This window comes from Astatotilapia calliptera, chromosome 9, assembly GCF_900246225.1.
Source record: "Astatotilapia calliptera chromosome 9, fAstCal1.2, whole genome shotgun sequence".
NCBI classification, from domain to species: domain Eukaryota; kingdom Metazoa; phylum Chordata; class Actinopteri; order Cichliformes; family Cichlidae; genus Astatotilapia; species Astatotilapia calliptera.
This window is the reverse complement of record NC_039310.1, coordinates 19,221,430-19,243,406: the sequence shown is the minus strand read 5'-3', so window position 1 is coordinate 19,243,406 and position 21,977 is coordinate 19,221,430. Positions and strand designations below refer to the sequence as shown.

At 41.2% G+C, this 21,977-nt stretch overlaps 1 protein-coding gene across 14 annotated transcripts in view; it reads left to right on the top strand.

The window, feature by feature from the left end:
* Positions 1–21,977, top strand: part of kiaa1217 (KIAA1217 ortholog) — a 102,943-nt gene that overhangs the window by 19,002 nt on the left and 61,964 nt on the right. The window contains exon 1 of one of the 14 annotated variants that reach the window (XM_026179760.1): positions 10,498–10,564. The exons of the other annotated variants lie outside the window; for them this stretch is intronic. The gene's annotated coding sequence lies outside the window, so the exon portion shown is untranslated. Of the gene's footprint in view, positions 1–10,497; positions 10,565–21,977 lie in introns of those variants that run through there. 14 annotated transcript variants of the gene reach the window in all.

Genomic DNA, 21,977 nt, shown 5'->3' with positions numbered 1-21,977 from the left:
CAGGAATTGTATCAATATGATGTGCCACAAATAAGTATTTCGTGGGCATGTTATACTATTTCGAGGGCACGAAGTAGTGTTTTGTGGCCACAATTTATTTATTTTTTGGACTATGTCATCAGAGGGGCTCCGTAGAAAGCAGTGTTCTGAAAGTGCGATAAAAATCGTCTTTTCCCACTAAAATCTGTGACTAATCTGAGATCTGATATGGTTATCGAGATGATCATTTTGGCCATAATCGTGTAGCCCTAATCTCCAGCAATGTAATTTCTGCAAACTAGCAAGGACTGTACCACAGATGCCACTATTTACTCAGCTGTGCTGCGTACACTGCTACATGTGCTCCGAGCAAAGGACATGGTACTGCTCTGCTCGATTTTTGATTAACAGAAACAGTTTCTGCATTAGCTTCTGTTAAAAAAAAAATATATATATATATATATATATAAGGGGTGTAACGATACACAAATCGATATTTTTTCGATACAAAAAAAATGTTCATGCCTTTTTAATTTGTCATTTATTAAAATTATAAATATATATTTTAACTCAAAAGTACAGTTTTTAAATTTAATGTTGCTGAAACAAAAGTAATTTAAAAAATAAATATATCTCAGGGCTCTCAAAATTTCAAAATCCCTGGTAGCCCTTTGGGCAGGGACTCTTCAGTTTTTGGTAGCCCAAAATAAATGTAAGTAGCCCGAATAAAAAAGAGAGCAATTTTTTGATTGATGTTTTGTTTCCTTTACAATATTATACATTAAAGTATAATATTGTAAAGGAAACAAAACATTAATCAAAACAAAAACAAATTACAACATTGTATAAAAATTACAATCATCAACTCAAATACTTGGTTCTAATTGAACAGAAATTTCTATGAACTTGTAAGAACTGTGTAGGACATGAATCAGTCTGTGTCAGATCCTGAATTTGAAATTTCCACTGAAGTCACGGGTAAGAGACAAGTGGAACCAAGATCTAGGCCATTTGCTTTTTGAATTTTGCAAAGACTGCTAAATTTTGCCAGTGGTAGTTCACTCTTTGCAACATAGTACGCTGTTCTAAACAGATTTTTCAGGTTTATTTTTAGTATGTTATTTGCAATTGGTGTTTGTTCTGGGAAAGATATTGCAGACTGAGCAATAATGCATTTCTTGCATTTCTCATGGGTTCTAATGGGGGCTTTTCTTAAAATGACTGGTCCCAGTAACAAAGGCGCTTGTTGACTCAGAAATCGAGAGAAAACCAACAATACACCCGGCAGAACATTATGTTATTTACACGGGTGCACATAAGTGGTCCGCATGTGCGCATTCGCTGTCAAAATAAAAGACGCGCACCAGATAAGAAGTTGCAAAGCACTGTTTTTGTCCGCTAGAGTGGGTAGCCCGACTGGAAAGATCGTTAGCCCCGGGACGTCGGGCTAGCGATTTTGCGAGCCCTGTGTCTGATTGAGGAATCACTCATCTTTGAAAAGAGAGTTTATTACAGAGAAATGGCTCTTTCCAAAATAAAAGCTATACTATACGCTTCTTCTGGGCTATATTCTCAGCAGCATATTGTAGCGGGTCAGGGCTGTTCGGGGTTCTGTTTGTACAGTTATGTTTTGTTTATGTTGCCATAGTGACGGGTGACGCCCTCTCGCTGCGACGGTGTGTCCTTCCGGGGTCAGAGGGCGCCTTGTGTGTTGTTGTTGTTGCTGTGCGGTTGCCGCACTGAGCAGTTAGCTAGCGGCAGTGTTCTTCTGCAGATGTCAATAAACGGCTGTGCTCCCTGGCTAGCTCACGGGAAGCAAGACCAAACGACACCTCCGTCTCCTCGTTGTCTGAGCTCGCCACATTGGTGTCAGAAGTGAGATGATGGTGGCACCCCATGTTCTGACCCGAGTGACTTTTCCCCCCGCTGGTCGTGACCGGCCGGTGCGCCAAAAGAAGGCACCTGGACATTTGCAGGAGTTTGTGTGGGGTAATGGGGTCGTCGGGGACGACTGACCCCTTAGGTGGGGGCAATGTAGCGGGTCAGGGCTGTTCGGGGTTCTGTTTGTACAGTTGTGTTTTGTTTATGTTGCCATAGTGACGGGTGACGCCCTCTCGCTGCGACGGTGTGTCCTTCCGGGGTCAGAGGGCGCTCTGTGTGTTGTCGTTATCTCCGTTAACGAGCTACCCCTGATCGCCCCGTGCGTGGGGCTAGATATGAAAACCAAAATAATTCCAAACGCCAGATCTGAATGAGGGTGGGGGAGGTTCAATTTGCCATGTTGCAAGGAGAGCTTAACTTCTGTCTCGCTAGCTTGCCCGGCGCTCTTCCTTCTGACGATGCTGTCTGTGTTGAGCGCTCAGTGGATCTGCGCTTGACAGTGCAGCCTAGGCGGAGTAGTCGAACGCAGATTCACTGAGCGTTCAACACAGACAGCATCGTCAGAAGGAAAGTTGATAAAATAAATTACAAATTTTGTATTGTTCGATACATATGCGTACCGAACCGAAAGCACTGTATCGAACGGTTCAATATCGATACGAATATCGTTGCACCCCTTATATGTATATACGTATATGTATATACGTATATATATGTATATACGTATATGTATATACGTGTATATATATATGTATATACGTATATATATATATGTATATACGTATATATATATATGTATATACGTATATATATATGTATATACGTATATATATATGTATATATATATATATATATATGTATGTGTATATATATGTATGTATAGGGGTGCAACGATACACAAAATTCACGGTTCGGTTCGATACTTTGGTGTCACGGTTCGATGTTTTTTCGATACAAAAAAATGTTCATGCATTTTTAATTTGTCATTTATTAAAATTATAAATATATATTTTAACTCAAAAGTACAGTTTTTAAATTTAACCCTAACCCTTGTGCGTGTTTTTTATTTTGACAGTGAATGCGCACCTGCGGACCACTTATGTGCAGCCCTGGTTATTTAGCTCGTCATATTGCAGCCACAGAAATTCTTTTGTCCATGAAACCATAAAGCTGCACTTTCTTTTTGCCTTATAGTCTGATTTGTCATAACTTCTCCGTTTTGTGGTAAGCTTTTCTTTGGCTGTCACTTCTTCACCCTGACCTGTCTTATTTGGCTCAGCAGAACTGAAATGCTTTTACACACGCACTCACATAAGCTCAGCGATTCTCTGCGCGATCAACCTCTCACATGTTTAAGCTGCGGGAGATTTCACTTGTCATGTTTGCATAGTAAGCTAACGATTAATAAGACGATGTCAGAGGAATTGGTGCACAAATTATCATCACTCACAGATCAGTGCTGTCGCTCTCTATACACAGTTCGCACGATTGCAAAGTGAAAGCAAAAAAACAAGCGCAAATTCAAACGCGACTTCAATATGTCACATATTGACAGTGGCTCACCGATGCCAATGACATAATTACCCAGCTACATTTCTGAAAGAATGCAAAAGCATTGACATATGTTTTTCCTACAATAACCCGACGGGCAGGGAAGAGCTAGATTTTGGTAGCCCGACTGAAAAAAATCGCTAGCTCCGGGACGTCGGGCTAGCGATATTGCAAGCCCTGTATCTGATTGAGGAATCACTCATCTTTGGAAAAGAGAGTTTATTACAGAGAAATGGCTCTTTCCAAAATAAAAGCTATACTATCCGCTTCTTCTGGGCTATATTCTCAGCAGCATAAGGAGAATCATGTGCTAACAGCTGTCTAAATGACTCGGCTAAAGTTAGTAGCATGCTTGCTTTTTTTTGTCTGCTTCCACTTGTCTTTGCACTGGGATGATGTCGGCGTAAATGTGCAGTCATATTCGTTGTGTTCCCACTAGTGCTTTCAGGTTAATCTCGTTGAAATGACCTTAACGCCACAACACGGCAAATCTCCGTTAACGAGCTACCGCCGATCGCTCCGTGCATGGGGCTAGACGGCCAACACGTTAACGAGCTAACTGCGCTAACACACTAGTTCACACCAATGTAATTGAGCATTGCATGGCACATCCAACATACTGTTTTACTTTAGTCCATGACTGCTTACCTTCAGGGTCATACGTCACATGAAAACCAAAATAATTCCAAACGCCAGATCTGAATGAGGGTGGGGGAGGTGCCCTGCGCTCTTCCTTCTGTCTATGCTGTCTGTGTTGAGCGCTCAGTGGATCTGCGCTCGACAGTGCAGCCTAGGCGGAGTAGTCGAACACAGATTCACTGAGCGCTCAACACAGACAGCATCGTCAGAAGGAAAGTTGATAAAATAAATTACAAATGTTGTATTGTTCAATACATATGCATACCGAACCGAAAGCACTGTATCGAACGGTTCAATATCGATACGAATATCGTTGCACCCCTATATATGTATATAGATATATATGTATATATATATATATGTATATATGTATATATATATATATATATGTATATATATATATATATATATATATATATATATATATTATTAATATCAGTGGAAATTGAACAGCACACATGGAGATATATAGTTCAATATTGGCCAACAGATCTGCAGACTTTCACTAAGACCTGTTGGTTCATGGGTATAGCAATTTGATACAAAGCGGATGTCTGTGGAGGACCAGAGGGTAATGGCATTACCTTATCTTTGAGCGTCCCTTATGTCATTCTGACAGTTGCTTCATGCTTCACTTACGCTGCGCTTTAGTAGTCAAAATGTTGCTGCAGTAGCCAAAACAACGAGCTGCACTGTGTGAAAGTCAGAGTTGTATGCAAGGTCGAACACTGCCTAACATTTGAACATAACATGGACTTTAAAAGCATCCCTAAGTCCACTTTCAAAATACCAATGTTTTGTCAGGCAAAGACGATTATTCACAGTTTTTTTTAAAAGCATGAACAGCTTGGTTGATAAAGAACACGTGTTTGTATATCAAAGTGAGGATCCAGCTGTTTGCCGTGAGTTATTGTAGATTTAAACAGCGGGTTCACAGTTTTTCAAATCTGTCTTGAAGCGAGCCATAAGGATTCTGTTATACTGGCCCACAAGCCGAGAATCAGCAAAAAAAAGAAGAAGCTGAAACTTGGCAGGGGTGTGTTGAATCAGAGTTTGGTTAATCACTTTAATGCATGAATGTCTCTTTGTGTTGTATTTGTAATACTTTGCTCACATAATTACACCCTACAGCACTGGAGTCTTTGACTCGGGTGAAAATGGGGTGAATTGTTAAATTGAAAAAAAATTTGGTTTTTAGTCATATTCTTTGCCCGGCGGCTCTTATTGGACCCTTTTTTCTGTATTTTATGGCGTTACAAGCTGTTACATTGAAACCACTTCCAAAACATGCATTTAATCTTTTTCCCAAGTTGGGATGAAAGAGCTGTTTTTATAATATAAAGAAGATTTAAGATATATTAACAATTACAATATTAATGCTGATAGAAGCTGAGACCTAAGACATTATCATTATGAGTATCAACCAGTAAAGATTTAAAGGGTGTGAAAAATTAACATAATTCTTTACAACTGCACATGGTTGTAAATGGATTTTCTTTCTATTCTGGATTCTTTTTTTCCTCATGTAAAGCAGTTTTTAAGCCATTCTGACGCTTGCTCCTGAAGGAGAGAACTGCTTGTGTCTTCTCTTACTTTCTGCTACTCCCTTTAGAGGATCTTCCTGTCACGATCAGGTGTCTGGGAATGGAGAGAGAGGACCCAAATGAAAGACACAGTTTTTATTAACTGGAGCTAGGTTAATAAACGATTGAAATAAACAGAGTGCATGCACACAAGGAAATTACGACAGCATGACCGGAAACAGAGACCAACTGAGTTCTTAAAGAGACAGGATAATAACAGGATAGGTAACAGGTGGGAACACGGCTAACTAATGAAACAGAGTAACCAAAAGTAAACCTAACGCACATAGGACAAGAGACTTTCACAATAAAGATGGAAACCGACTCGAGAAACTAAACAATGACAAAAAGTCCAAACCCCAAACACTGGGTCAACAACCCAGGTGCCATGACACTTCGTCTGTCTCATCCTATCCCTAGCATCCTCTTCTGCCACACCAACCCTCGGCATTTCCTCCTTCACATCCATGAACCTTCTCTGTGGTCTCCATCTTTTCCTCCTGCCCCAGTTCAACATACTTTGTCCAATATATTCACTCTTCTTCGTCTGCACGTCCAAACCATCCTAGCCTCGCCTCTCTAACTTTGTGTCCAAACTACTCAACCTTCTTCTCCTGACTTTCACTCCTCTTCTCTTCAGAGCATACTTCCATCTCTTTTCCACTTGCTCCCTGCTCTCACAGCGCACCACGTCATCTGTGAACCTCACAGTCCACAGAGACTCTTGCCTGATCTCATCTGTCTACCTGTCCATCTCCAGTGCAAACAAGAAGGGTGTTCAGAGCTGATCCCTGGCATAGTCCCACCTATACCATGATCCTATCTGTCACTCCTACTGTACACCTCACCACTGGCTCACTGTCGTCATACATGTCCACATACAGTACCACAGATTCTTTTTTGGCACCCTATCATATGTTTTCTCTAGATTCACAAACACACAGTGAAGCTCCTTCCGACCTTTAGGTTAAAATTTTCGCTAGCCTCTCTCGTGAACATCTCCATACCTCCACAGATATATTATAGCTGCCCTCACTCCCTTCTCAATAATCTAAAATTGTAAACTTCCTGATTAACCACTTATGTAATTTACTTTGTATTAACCAGTTTCTTTACTGAAATGTCTGTGCAGTTTTACATTCAGAGCTGTGATCTTAAAATCACAGGCCAGTTTTTCAAACCGTTAGCAGGCTAGCTGACTTTGAAGTAGCTTCCTGTCTTAATCTGTAATGACTTCGATGCCTCGCTCTGGTTGTCTTGTTCTTTGCTTCTGAGTTTTGACTCTGACAGATCAGTGCTGGCCAGTCTTCACCACAGAATGATGCACATAATGCTCTCTGTAGAATATAATTTCCGGTGCTGCCACTTTAATTCATTTATGCACGTGTGACTCAAGGACAGACAAACAGAAACAGAGTCATGTGACCCCTCTGACCCTTTGTGCTATGTTTCCTGGGTGAGTTATGTCTCATTGTTCCTTTCTGTCACTGTTGCAGTGGGCCACAGGACAATCAGACTGGCCTCATAGTGCCACATTCACTTCTCCGGCCAAGCTGTGATCTCACACCTCTCACTTCGCATTCTCATTATTTCAGGCTCTTATTAATTTATTTAATCAATAGCCGTTTAAGATCTCCTCCCCGGAAATGCATAATGGCAGCAGATTCATCGGGCTGCTACATCAAATTATGGGCTTGACTGGTAGGGTCTCTGGAGGCTCAGATGTGTGTTTGTGATGGGTTAAACACAGGTTGTGATGCACGGTACTGTGCATTGTTTACATAATGATAGCTCATCATCTTCAGACAGTCCCTCAAACCTGAAGGGCAGTGAGCCTAAACTTCAATAAGACTCCTCTCAGAGTATCCGATGCTGACTCAGAGATCACACTCGTCCAGTGGCTCCATTGTTGCCATGAGCTCAGCTCTGAAGCCTCCCTGTGGAAGATTATGAAAGTGGCTTTAAAATACAGAGCAGCAGCTCAACGGGGCTTTAGATGATTTCAGGCTAAATATATGTAAAAGGCAGCTCGGTCCACAGGGTAGAGTGGGATCTGGGTGGAAGGCAGCCAAGGCCTTTGGTGCCTCCTTTTTTTGCTGTTTTTGTTATGCGCTCTGTATCAGTTTGAAAGATGCCCTGCAAACTAAAACCAAAAATAAGAGCCAACAAAAACTGTCACTTTGAGTTCAGAGTTTTTAAGTAAAAAGAACTCAGCAACAATACCCCTGACTGTAAAAACAGATATAAACAGGTGTATTATTTTAGTTTATATACTGACTGTTCCATCTGTGCCACTTATAGACTCAACTTCATGGAAAAACAGTTGCTAAATACATCAATAACAATTAAAAAGGCTGAGAGTTTATTCATTGTTAACGCTGCTTAAATGTTAGAAGAGAAAAAACAAAAAAAGTACATTAAAATCATAGATGTCAGTGTCACCAGTAGGTTTCAAATGTTTTTTGGTTTTTTGCATTACATTGCAGTCCTTGTATCAGCCTTGTTTAACACATCCAGCAGCAATGCATCAGCTGGCTTAAAGCAAAGGTCACATGACAAGCTGTCCTTTTCAGATAAAAGGAGGTGACACAGTGTATCCAGTTCTTTTTCTTCATGTGACTCATCTTTAGATTGTTAAGCACGTTGGCCTAAAGAGGAAAAAAAAGTTAGCTTGCGAGCCTCCTTTCCCGAATCTTAATTTGTGCTGCTGAAAGCGAACGGCTTGTCATTTCACTCTCTTTGCTTTACACGAGCACGGCTGAGTTCAGCCTCTTCCAAGGCACACAGGTGGCTCATTCACTGGGTGACTGCAGGTTCGGCTCCTTGGTGGCAGACTGGCACAGGCTGAGCCGCCAGGCTGAATAGCCTCAGGTGTAATCCTCACCTGCTTCTTTGCCGTTAAATCCCGAATGTTTTGATTTATTTTGCTTCCACTTCTATTTTTCTGAATGTCTTTTCAGCACTGGAAGGATTCAGTGCTAGAGGATTAGTCAGAGTGGGCCCTGTTTATAATGTGCATGCAGGAAGAGAGTAAGGAAGAAGTATTTCCACTTTCTTATGGCAACACAAGTCCAGAAACATGTTCATGAGTACATGGGCATACAGTTACATATGTGTACACACCCATCCAAGTACGGCACTGTATAGACATCACTGCACCTGCTTTCTGTTATCGTGCACAGAGTCAAAAGCTCTTTCTCTGTCTTTATTATGTGATAAAAGCAGGAGAAATAAATGCTGACGTACAAAGCCTACATGCCGGCACACCTGAGCTGCCGAGGGAGTGACTGAGCACATTTGATCTTTTCATGCTGTTTTTGTACTAACTGCTGCTTTGAAGTTTTGCTGTTTTGTGCATCTGAGCCCCTAAACAATGAACCGCAGTTGTGATTGTCTGGATCATGTCTGTCAGCGTGGGGGTTTTTGTGCTTGTGTTCAGAAGAGGAGGGGTCCGTGAAGGAGAGCAGGCTCCCTGCTCCAGCACATGGTGCCCAGACTAAACAACAAGATGAATGTTTCCTGAATTCGACTTGGCACAGAGACACCCCCCAATCTACCCATGCGGCTGAACTCTAAAAAGACTCACATGCCTAGCTGGAACAAATGTATTTGAAAGAAAATTGCGGAGTTACAGTAGCCTTATTGTTGAAACGATCTATGTAAACACCTCTGAGCAGAATCCGCTTTAATCTGCCAAACTTACGGTAGTTTGGTTTATTATTTTCCCCATTGCAGTGCTGTGATTTTTCATTTTACCATCATACAAAGTGGTTTAGATCATCTATGTTTGTCTCATAATCCAGAAATCGTAATGTTTATCCTCTGAATGAAATGCTTTCTTTTTATTCCAGTGCAAAGTTTTACCTTAATAGCAGATTATAAGAGGTACAAAGTCGAAGTGCTTGCGCGGTGCCTGAGTTGTCTAAGGACTTCCACACCCCGCATGGTGTTACCATCTTGTGATGATAGAACTGTTAACAGCGCCAACAAAAGCTCAGTGTGCTGCTGTCAACCTGTCCCCTCCCACACATCACCTTTCACCTCACTGCTCTGCACCCCCCCCCCCCCCCCCCCCCACACACACACACACACACACACACATCACACCTCTACTCTTTCTTATTTCACTCAGAGGCTGGAAAGAGCTGGGGATGCATGGGGCTGGGCAGCTATAGTGAAACTGTGAATTGGAGGTTGGCACCGTGAGAGCGCATACAGTACACTGAAAACCTTTGGCAGGCTATGGTAAAGGGAACTTGCTGTGGAGACCAAGCTTTGAGGTCTGTGACGGGCTGAGCCTCATTGCGGTTTATAACAACAAGCTGTTGGATTTGGAGAGAAAGTTCCAGACACGCCCCCCAGCTCTCAGTCAACACAGCCAACCCCCTTTTTACCCATGCCTGAAAAAGTGTATTTGTCTCAGTAAGACTGAAGCTGGCAGCCCCCACTGTGCATTTTCCTTCCTATCCTATCCTCCCTCCACCTTCGCTCTTTTAGCTCATAGTTTGCGTCTCCCAAACTCTTCTTCTCGTGACTGAGGAGAGCCCAGCTCCAGATAGTGGCAAGAGGTTAAAAAACCTTAGTCATGAGGGATCACACACATACATAGACAGGCGTCTACATGTGACAAGCCCCTGCCAAACAATCGCTGCTGGCTCAGAGAGAGTAGGTGGGCGGAGGGGCAGCGGTAGTTTCTTGGAAGGCCTGATTGGAGCATAAACAGCAGCCCAGGAAGTCTAACAGAAAGAGAGAGAGGGAGAGAGCAAGAGACGGAGGGAGGGAGGGATCAGTGGAAGTGTAGATCTACCGGGAGAGAGCAAAAAGTTTTGGGACTGAGGCAGTGTGTTAGTTTGTGTCACTCTGGGTGAGTGTGAAGAAAAAAAGACTTGGTTATCAGGACATACTTTACCACAGCCTACCAGAAAGAAAAGGTGAGTAGCTACATCTTGCACAAGAGCACACGCCTCTCTTACACCGATACATAAACGCTCACGGGACTATAAACTCCCATCTTCATCAGTTTTTCCATCCATAGATTCAGATTGGTGCACTGTAAGGCAGACATCCCTGCACTGTGAGAGAAGATGGCACGCTGTTACTGTTGCATGCAGTGTCATTTAAATTTCCAGACAGCTTTTTGGAGTTGCATTCACTATGGTGTTCTTGATGTGTGTGTGTGTGTGTGTGTGTGTGTGTGTGTGTGTGTGTGTGTGTGTGTGTGTGTGTGTGTGTGTGTGTGTGTGCTGCCTGCTGATGGTTTCCCCTGGCTCCGAAAGCTGCTTGTTTTCCATAGCTGTTTTCTTTTCTTTTTTTTGCTGTGCCTTGAACCGCAGCCAACCATTCAGTGTGTGAAGCAAAAAAAAGAGAGAGAAAAGGGGGAGACCATCTAATGTGTGTGTGGCTGTGTCTAATTAAGCTGTTGGAGGGAGAAGAGTGGTGAGGGTCAAACCATGAGAGGGTGAACTTGGAAAAACAGCGCTGTCCCTCTTATAAAACACATCCCTTGCACAAACTATCAGTTACATTAATTGTCTGGGATCAGAACTTGGAATAAACTAACAAGTTTTCTTAATCTTCTAAAATTCATCTGCCTTTTGAGATCACACAGAAATTTAATCTGTATCATCAAAGTGGCTGTTTGGGGATCAGCTTTAGTGCAGATTTTGTGATGCTGTTTGGTCACGTCAAGCGGATCGCAACATTTCCCATGCTGCTGCTTCTCTCCTCTCAAAGGGAACATCAGTATATATCTTGCGACCTTTAAGTTGCTGTGCTCTTCACACTACATACAGTAGATGTATTAACTAGGGAAAACGGTGAACTACTACTTTTTACAGTTTGTCACTAATCTTAAAGTTGAGTCGAATTTGAAGCATTTTACTGTCTTAACAGGCCTATATTTTCCTGTCTGGATCTCTTCAGCACTGTGGGAATTGCATTAACTTTTTTCCACTGCTGAGTAGATTTGCATCTGGAAAAGACTGGTCTGCCCAATCCTAGGCAAATGGGGAAAAAAATGAGAGTTAATTTCACAGATTTTCACATGCAACTGTGTAATCTCTATTTTTATTACCATAAAGTCACACGATAACTAATCAGAAGTTCTTCTTCTTTTGTTGTTGTTTTTGACAGATAAAGAAACCCTCAGTTGTGCTTTGTATTTAATCCCTAAGCCATATTGGTCCTTTAAGTTCCATCATCTACTTTTTACCACTCAGATGTTTAGTGATGGGTGTGATTTGTTTTGTCTCTCACTAATAAATACATCAGCTTCCCTCAGTCCGCAGGCGGGGAAGGTAAACGGGTCAGAGAGACAAATGAGCTCGCACACTCGCACCCCTTTACAGTGCCCCTAAACCTCATCTTTCATCGCTCGTTTTGGCACTTTCACAACGTTAGACTGTCTCTCACAAGTTTTTATCGCCGCTTTGCTGATGTAGCAAGTTGTCAGTTTCTCACAAGACCAGAGGAAACCGTTATTAACGGGAAGGCAGGGGTTTGGCTGCCAGTATAATTCTACCAAGCTATTCGTCTAAGTGATAGCATATGAGGTGCAGTGATTTTGGCAGTGTTTTTACAAGCAAAGGCACACAGTAGCTCCTGACCGTATGCCTCCATTTGTCAAATATCATTAAGAGAGACTAAGGTTAGGACACGAGCACTTGATTACTTGGCTGGACTAGTCTGTTACATCAGTATCCAGACATAACACTGCAGATCTGAATCTCTACAGGAGATCAGGTATTAACCTGACCAAATGTATTAGCTGATTCAAATCTGGGGAAGTAAAGTTTGACGGCTTCCATGAGCTAGGGGGAAACACACCTGGGCCAGCGGCATGTGGCCAAGCAGCAGTGAGGCCAGTGGGGGTGGATGGGGTGAGAGGCCTAACCAGGTGTTTCTCTGCACTGTCATCCTTCGCTGGGCCTCAAGCCAGCTCACGCCACGTCTCATTGAGCTTCAAGGTTTGATCAAAACTCATTAGAGAGCTTTCATTCTAGCTCCCATTGGTGGGTGAGTTATGGATGCGATAGAAACACACCCACGTAGTGGAGATCACCAAAGTGTTGGTGAAAAAGAAAGAATGATCGTGAAAGAGAGTAGAAATGGTGCTAATGCATATTTTTCTAAACTTTAGACCTCATTGTGATCTGGTCACATGGGGGATATTTTTATGGACAGGGAGCTGCAGTTGTTCACTCTAAGAAATAGAGAAATGGAGAGTTTTATTTAGTAACCCAAGTCAAACTTGTGACTTGCTGACTTTTTTGTTGTCAGATTAAAAATTCCCAGGTGAAAGTGAAACCTTGTAGCCATCTTGGGTTTTTGAAACCACATGTTATTATGACATTATAACTCAGAGGTCAAGAACACGACATCCTTACACTTAAGTCAATCACAGAGAAACCCCAGTCTAACACATACTTTCCTTTATCATCTATTTGACTGTGAATTTGACTATAATTTGCTAAATTTACATCATAATTACAACAAGAATTAAAAGAGTCAGTAAACTAGGGTTGAGACCATTAACTCAAGAAATTCTTAATAAGATCACAAAGCAAGTGATCGTTAGAGGCGCTTTCTTGTAGACTTATTTACAGACTTCTTTGTATAACTTGGAGTTGCCCCATGCTGGCCATTAGAAAAGTAGTCTATGCTTAAACCTCAAATTTTAAATTGACATATTTTGTTCTTGTTCATCTTTCGACTTGTTACTGTTAGAGCTCATCACAGCAGATCATCTGCCTCAATCCCCCCCTATCCCTAGCATCTTCTTCTGTCTCAACCAACCCTCTGCATGTCCTCCATGAACCTCCGCTGTGGTCTTCCTCTTTTTCTCCTCCCTGACAACACCATCTTTGACATCTCTTATCTAATATATCCACTGTCTCTTCTCTGCACATGTCCAAGCCATCTCAGCCTTGCTTTTCTAACTTTGTTTCTTATTTTGTCCATCCTGGTCACTCCCAGCGAATATTTTAGCGTTTTCAATCCCAGCATCCTGCACTTCAGCCTGTCTCTTTGTTATCAGCCAGCCCTCTCTCTTTACCAGTCATGGTCCCTAAATTTAAAGGCCCTGCTCTCACTTCCACATTCCTTCCTTTCCTTCTCTCTCGCTGCCTAAGAACACACCTTCCCATCTCCTGTTCTTTTGTCTTTGACCAACAGTAGCGCACTTTCCTCCAGCACACGGCTGGCCAACAGCACCGGAGGTGGTTGTTGTTAACTTGACAGATGTTACACCAGGCCATCCTGATGATACAATGTACGTGTATATAATTTGGATTGACCCTTTAGAGCTAAATGTTCTAGTTTTTGTTATTCAAACCAAGCTAATCTCAATCTAATTCTTGGTATTAAAGTTGATAGAAAGCTTCATTTCTCTGGGACTGTGTCCACTGCTCGTGTAACATCCACAGTATAAAACTTTTTTTATTTTAGTCATTATGCTTTAAGACTTTGACTGAGGCAGATTACATTCTCAATTAGCTGCGAGTAACATATCTCATCTTGCAGGAAGATTTTCTATCAGTTCAGCAGCTTAGACCAGAAGCTGTCCTTATGGCCAAAACATCTTGAGTCTAATAGAGGTGGGGATTATAAGAAGGTGTTATCACACAGAATCTCTGTCATGTTAATTGACTTCTACTTGTTGTAAATTAACCTCATTGTAAGCCAAATAATTTTCAGTAGAATAGTTAAAGGTGCTCTTTGAAAATCTTTCTTCTTCTTTTTTTTTTAATTCCTGCAGTAGCTGTAAGATAGTATAAAAACACCTTATCTTGCCGTTCTTTAAAGCGCCAGAAGATATGTCATTTTTTATGCATTCCTCTTAGTCACAAGTAAAAGGCGGCTGGTAATGGCAACATTTTAATAGAGAAATGTGACAAACCAGCAGAAAATGATTTAATAAGGCAGCAATGTGTAGTTCGCCTAACAATGATTCATTAACACCAGCCTTTTAAGTTTTTTTTCCTCATTTCTTTACACTCTTTGATATTATAATAGGTCTGGCTTGATGGTTTTTAGCCTTATAACATTTCTAAAGCTTTAGAGAGATGCATAGTTAAGCCACAAATAAAAATCTTGAGATGTGACCACACAGAGAAAACAGGAGTGGTATGGCAAATATCTTCTCAGTCTGTTATTGCGGCGCTATGGGCAATGGTAGAGGTCACTTATGTGGGCGGCTTCTATGCCAGGGATTATCCACAGAGGGAAATAATAGACTTGTAGTGACGTCAGATGCTTGTGGAGCTAACGGAGACTTTGCCAAGATAGAAAACTAAGTTCGTATGTACTGTGAGTCTACATGCAGGGAGGATCTTAGATCAAATTGGGCTTAGAGTAAGAGGGCAGCTATAAAACACCTGGCAACTGGTAAATACAGGTTTTGCTTCTTTTTTTTAAGGCTGGCTTATTTGCCTTAACTCGATGGGGACAGCTGAAGAGACGCAGGGCTTACCATTCACTCAGTGAAGCCATTTTGTTGAACATCCTCTTCCTTTGGCAACAACGAGAAGGGGGTAGATAGAGGTGGGACACAGTGCCGCCGACAGTTGCTGTTAAATGCCCTTTTCTCCCAATGTAAACACCTACGCCTGTCCCATCCATCTCCTCTGTTAGTCACTTGGTTTGACATAGTGCCTCCCACAACACACAAGAACATCCCCGGGTTTTTTTTCTCCTTCTGTTCAGTACCAAGCATGCTTTGTGTACACATGAAAAGGAGTTGTATGTTTTTATCTACAGGGTCTGGTCTCCGTGCGAATTAACCTTGGGACCAAACTTATGTCAGAAATAGATGAAATGCAAAAAATGTACTGATAATTAGAATTTTGTCTCTAATTGGCAACCTACAAATGCCCTAGAGTGTAAGGTTTGTCAGACTTTATTCGCTAACATCATTCTCACTCTTTAAAAGCATATAAAGCATTCAAGGTTTTCTGTCCTCATAAAGCGTTTTTTTAAGGAAAGTATGAATTTGAGTTTTAAAGCTGCCTAATCCTAATAAATATGGATGAGACTTCTGTCCACCACCCTGTTTAACAACTTGCAGTGTCTTGCCCTTGTCCCTCAGATGTTGGCTTTCTATTGTTTTCCATTGACCCAATTGACTGCTCACTAATGACGCCATTATGGTGGCACGATTTTATAATTACCCCTCTGCCTGACAAACTCGGTGCACTTTCGTTTAGCTATGGTCCACATTACGAAGCGCCAATCTCTGTAAATATATTCGGTAAAGCCTGTGACACACAGGATGTTTTTGTTAAGCTGGGATATTCTAAGAACAGTGGCTAAGTGAGCTCTGGAGCTGGAAGTTTTGAGGAAACCTGTCCTCTATCTGGACATGGTCTGTTTGAAGAACTCCATCCTGCTCTTGACTGATAAATAGGCGGCACCATGTAAATACTGGAAAGAGGCCCGGCAGTATCAAATAAAAGCATTCCAGTCAAAAAGTAAGGACAGTTGTGCAGAGAGAGTTGAGCGAGTTTCTATTTTTCACTGTGTCTGGCTACGTGAAGGCACAGAATCAAGTCCGTATACTCTGAGGACTTTATTTAAGTAGTAGAAGGATTATACAAGCGTGACACTGCTTAACTTTAAATCCACATTGCATTTCAGGACAGATTTTGTCACACGTACTAAGCATAGCCAGTTTTGTGGCTGTTTTCTGTTTGTATCTAACCAACTGTTTTCCACGCTCGTGTGGCAACATTAGTTTGTTCATTGGTGGGTCGACCAATTTAGGTGACACTCGAATATCTCACAAGTTTTTGATGTATATGTCACTGCCATTAAGCTTAAACCAGACATACTTCTTCCTCAGAGCAGGAATCTCGATTCTGGAGATGCTCTTTCTTTAACATCCTTTCCTTGTGATGTGCTGTAGTGGACACCTTTGTTTTTCTCTAGTTGTCTTGTCATCATATCCAATACTGTGATACATATTTGTATGTATGCAACATCAATACTCACTTTCTCTTCTTTACTCTTAAATGTTCACTTGTCAGCCATTGTCAATGTGATCACCGAAAGATTTGTAAATAGCTAATGCTGGCCAATAGAATGAGCCTGTTTCCTGATTGATGCTTGTTTCCTGTTTAGCAGAGCTAAATTTCAATTTCAATTGAGTTAGGTGTGGCAAACGTTTGATTTACTAAGTCAAAGTTTGGAAATCTTGACTAATGGATGGCAAACAATGTGGCAGCAGTTACTGTTGTAAATCCTATGTCTTTTTGTCCAATCATACCAGCAACTTCACAGTGTTTTGTATTGAAATGTAAATTAAAAAAAGAAAAAAGAAAGAAAAAAAACCCGTGTGACGTCATCCCCGAGCTGCTGCTTTGTGAGTTGTTGTTCTTTCGAAACAAATCCCATGAAAACACCAAAACCAGCAACAGTCAGTTTGTAGTTGCAGCAGTCAGTCCTCTAAACATGCTTAGCATCTCTGCGGCATTCATCCTCAAAGCCTTTTCATTCTTATTTTAGCTTTTTATAAATGTCACTTTTAGCAAACAGGAGTAAATGGTGCATTTGTCGGGGATAGGTTTCAGCTGACGCTTTAGTGAGCTTGCTTGTATCAATAGCAATAAGAGCCCACATTCGCCCTAACAGAGAGCATGTCAGCCACCGCAGCTTGTACAGTTAGTTTCTTCTAGTGAAGATTTTATAGACAAAACAAGAAGTGCAAGATAGGGATTAATAAGTAAGACTTTGGCCAAGTAGGCTAAATGAGCATTAGTGAAATCTATTTGTTGTTGCGTTTGGTCTTGGGATCTGTTAACAATACTGATACATACAATATTTCCAAAGGCTCTTTGTATAAGAACATTTTCAGTTCCCTCCATATTTCCTGGACCAAGCTCTGCCAGTGAGCTATTCCACCCCAGGCTCCCCTCAGAGTAATAAAAGCCATCTTGTAAAACTTGACATTTTCAATGTCTGAGTAAGTATTATACCTTTCTACTCCACCTCAGTGCCCTGAATGAACTCTATAATATTATTACTTTTAATAAAAGCAGCTGCTTTCCCTAGGGTGAGAATATTTTAGTAATATTTTTCCATCTTTATTGCTGAAAATCACAATAGCCTTTAGGTATGCTTCAATTTTAGCTTGCCAAGTAGTGGGAAGGCTCTGGTTTGACTTTTTAAGTTCAAAAGCTCAAGATGAGTGCCTGTGTATTCTGAAGCTCATCTTTACTCACCATCTCCGCAATATAGAGCAGTCACAGGGTCTACCAGCCTATTATTACATTCTCCTTAAAAGCTATGGTGGAAAATATGGCTAGCTGTTGGTTTTCTTGGATTTTCCATTCACTCAAGATCCCAATCTGCTTTTACCTAAAATCCAAGGCCAAGAACATTCCTCAGAGCATTTCCATTAGTTTATATAAAAGGCCGGAAGAGCTAAAAACTGCATCTTTACACACACACACACACACACACACACGTTCACCCACACAGCAACTCTCTCCTTGCGCCTTTTATCACCATTTTCTTAGCACTTTGTTTCGAAGTTTCCTTCCCGTCCAGGTTTCCTTTCACAAGCATGTGCATCCTTCCCCGGCAGCAGCACAACAATGCCCTGCTTCATTTCAGCTCTCCAAGATCTGAGACAACTGGAGCCAATGAGCGGCAAGGCACATGCAAAAGCCATTAGCTAGTTGATGATGGTGGTAAGCCGCAGAGGCATCACAAAAACAATCGTCCCAGAATGTACATTTTGTGTTGAAACCCGGCACGCTGCCTGTTCAGCCAGCGGAACACCAATAACGAAACAAGCCTTTGAAAAGGAGGCTTGTGCCTCACATCCCTCGTTCACATGCTGAGCGATCAATTCATATTTGGCTTTGTGTGAATTAAAGCAAAAGTTCCTAAGTGTCTGCACAGTCTGACAGATGCCTGCCATGGTTGTGGAACACTTTTATTATTAACCGCATCCCATTTGGCCTCTCAATGCTCAGCTCAGGCAGTTTGATTGAGGACTCTCTCTGGAGCAGCAGAACGACTTAATTACAGTCGCGATCTCAATCTGAATTTACTGGGAGTGCATTCATAATGCATGTCTTACTTAGTATCAGTGGCCCCAGTTAGAGCAAACCAATGATCATGTCACCATGCAGATGTGCAACCTTATGTCAACAACTGAACATCAGGGTTGTAAGGGAGGTTGACGTTCATAACGGAATAATCAGTAGATTTTTTGCATTAATAGCTGCAGTGTAGGAGATTTTAATGACAAATATTATGAGAAATGCCCCTCAAAATGCAACTGGGCATGCTTGTATCCAGGATCTATTTAATATATATTTCTCTAAAAATTCCATTTTACTTTATTTCACACTATTTTTAGATAAAAATAAAGGTTCGATGTAGAGAACATTTCATTTTGGAAGTCTAAAACATTTTCTGAACTTAACTAGCAAAATCGAGCAAAAACTAGGACAATAAAGTTGGCAGACTGAACCCTATTAAAAACTCATATACAGGAAAGTTCAAGCTTCCCAGAAGCTGTTCTAAGTCTCTAGAGATTTCTTCATTGATAATTGCATCCTGCAACCTAGAGCAATTTCTGGCAGTTTAGCCACTAAATGTTCCTCTATCTTCCCCAGATGGTTGTTGTGCATTTTATTGCTGGGCAGGTGGGGAACAGTGAGGTTGTCATAGCCATTTCCCCAAGAAAACAGCTGCTCAGTGCTTGTTGAGTTGCAGGGTGGGGTCACAGCTCCACAACAGTGTTGCCAGTGGCTCTATATTTGCATGTTCAGACTTGAAACAAAAGATCTGCACATTATTTGGCTCCAAGGAATAATGTCATTTTAAAACAGTTATACAAAAGGAACATTTGATCCAAAGAATCTTCCTCAGGCCTCATTCAAGAAGTTTGCAGGTCTTCCTCTTTTTTAGCAACACATTGTGTTTTTACTCAGGAACCAAAGAAAAACCCCAAACAAATGTTTGCCTGGATGTGCACACATCATGAAACCTTAAAAAAAAAAAAATAAAATTTAAAAAAAAAAAAAAAAAAAAAAAAAAAAATATATATATATATATATATATATATATATATATATTTTTTTTTTTTTTTTTTTTTTTTTTCAGTATTACTCTCTGTCAGGCTTATGAAATTAAATGACTTAAGCTTTTGCAAATCCAGAAAATGTTGTTCTGTATTTTTGGGATTTGGAATTATGTTGTTGTAATCTCAGAATCAAAGATGTATCCGTGTCACCAGAGGAAATTTTGGACTTTGGACTCTTTGGACTATTTCGAGTACAATTTCTAAGGCACAGCTGACAGCTGCATGCTTCACACTTGATGGCTACACTTAGAGTTCAACTTCAGCTTTTTTTCTGATGAAATCTGTCATGATGATCGGAAGGACACATACAAAAAAGAAAAAAAATATCAACTGATCCATTTAAACATCTTTAGTGCTTTGCAATCGGTGGTCCGTGAGCCTGCAGTATGTACAGTATCACTTCCATGGGGGTTATGTGTTACACAGTATGCCCCAGTAAGCTGGATTCTGCGCTGCTTTGATCAGGGTAGAGTCCCCTCACTAATCTGCTTGAGTTCTGGATGTTTGCCCAGGACACACGTACACACATACAAACACTCTCACAAATTGTGATTAAAAAAACAGATGTGAAGTCAAGCCAAAAAGAAGGAATAGTCTGAAAAAAATCAAATGGGGACAAAGTGACATAACACTCGGATAGCTGACTGCACATTTGCACGTACTTACAGTATGTGCCAGTTTAGGTTACTTAGATTTGATTTAAAGTTCACTACATAACATTATAGCACTGTGTCCATTCATCTAAGAGTACAGACTAGTCTCATGCTTTGTATTTACAGAGGCTATAACTAGGATCTAATGACATAATGCACACCTGGGTTTTTTTTAAAGTCTTTACTCACACTCAGCTGGAATAAAACTGGCATGATCTTTGATCCATATTTTAATTACAGCTGCGGGACACAGACAGGATTAGGAAGTGTAAATGCTTCTGTCATTGTTCCTTGTCTTTTTAGCAGCCGTTTAAAATCTCTTAATTGCTCTGGGCTTAACTGCAAATCTCCGTGTCCTGTATTTAAGCACTAATAAACAGGTGGGAAAAGATGTTATCTGGCTAAAGCCGATGAGCTGAAATGGAGTGATCAAATAGTGAAGCTGGAAAGGGGAATGAGAAAGAAGAAATGGGAGAAAGGAGTTAGGCAAGGAAAGAGGAAAGGGGTTCTACTTGACTGTTTGCTATGGCCTTCCCTGCATTACATCACTGAGATGCTTCGGCACTGATGACATTGTTGAGCTGAGGAGAGGGTTGGTCCTGGAGATGATGTCATTAATAACCAATCAGGCGACTTGGGGGTGGTGGATGGTGGTAGGGTCTGGCTAGCTCCTTAGGCTGAAATATAAAGATCTCTGAAAATGTCTTTTCCCCCCTCCTCAAATCATCGAGCCTTTGTGTCCGGCGCACTTTTCCTGAGGTTATTTTTAGGCCTGTGTTAAAAATAATTTATATCAGAGGCTGTTTCTGCTGCTGCCACAGAGCGAAGGAGCGAACTGCAGCGGACTCTGCTGAAGAAGACAGACACGTTAATATAGTCTTAAAGGATTTAGCGTGAAACAAATTAATAGTAAATGAAGTAACTGTTTTGTGTCTGTCTTCTGGGACAGATGAGTGCCGTGCTGCACTCTTTTCTTGCTGGTGAGGCTTTTGATTCCCAGAAAAATTTGAGATGAGGCGGCGCACGCTTGTAGCTACACTGTTAAGCTACTTTTGGTGTGGCCCTTATTTACAGACTAGCTCGGATTCTCGGCCTGTTTTGGGCAGTGCCGCACATATTAAGCACCAACATATGATTAATAAAAAAGCGGTTATGATGTAAATACTAGCAATTCATTTGGAGTTGACACTTTGGCTTCCTAAGAAATCTAAATTCATACTCTGTAGCTTGAGCTTTTAGGTCTGTTTTGGTCTTTGCTGCCTCCTGAAGTGTCTCTTTAGCTGTGAAGTGCTCTGCTATGTCCACCAAGTACTTTCTAATTTTGTCAGTGTATTGCTTGCTGCTGTAAAGGGAGCATCTAATCTGTTTATCCACGAATTTCCCATGGAAACAGATTTGAAACAAAGCAACAGGAACGCTGAAATCCCAGAACACTAAAGTTGCTGTCTGTGAAACCAAAACAGATGACTGAAAGTCTTAAAGCCCCTTTGTGAGTTCATCGCTAGGAGTGATAGCTTGCACGTTGTATGAAGTCATTGATCAGAGCACAGTTGAAAATCATTCGATGAGTAACCATCTTCACTTTGCCCATTGCGACTT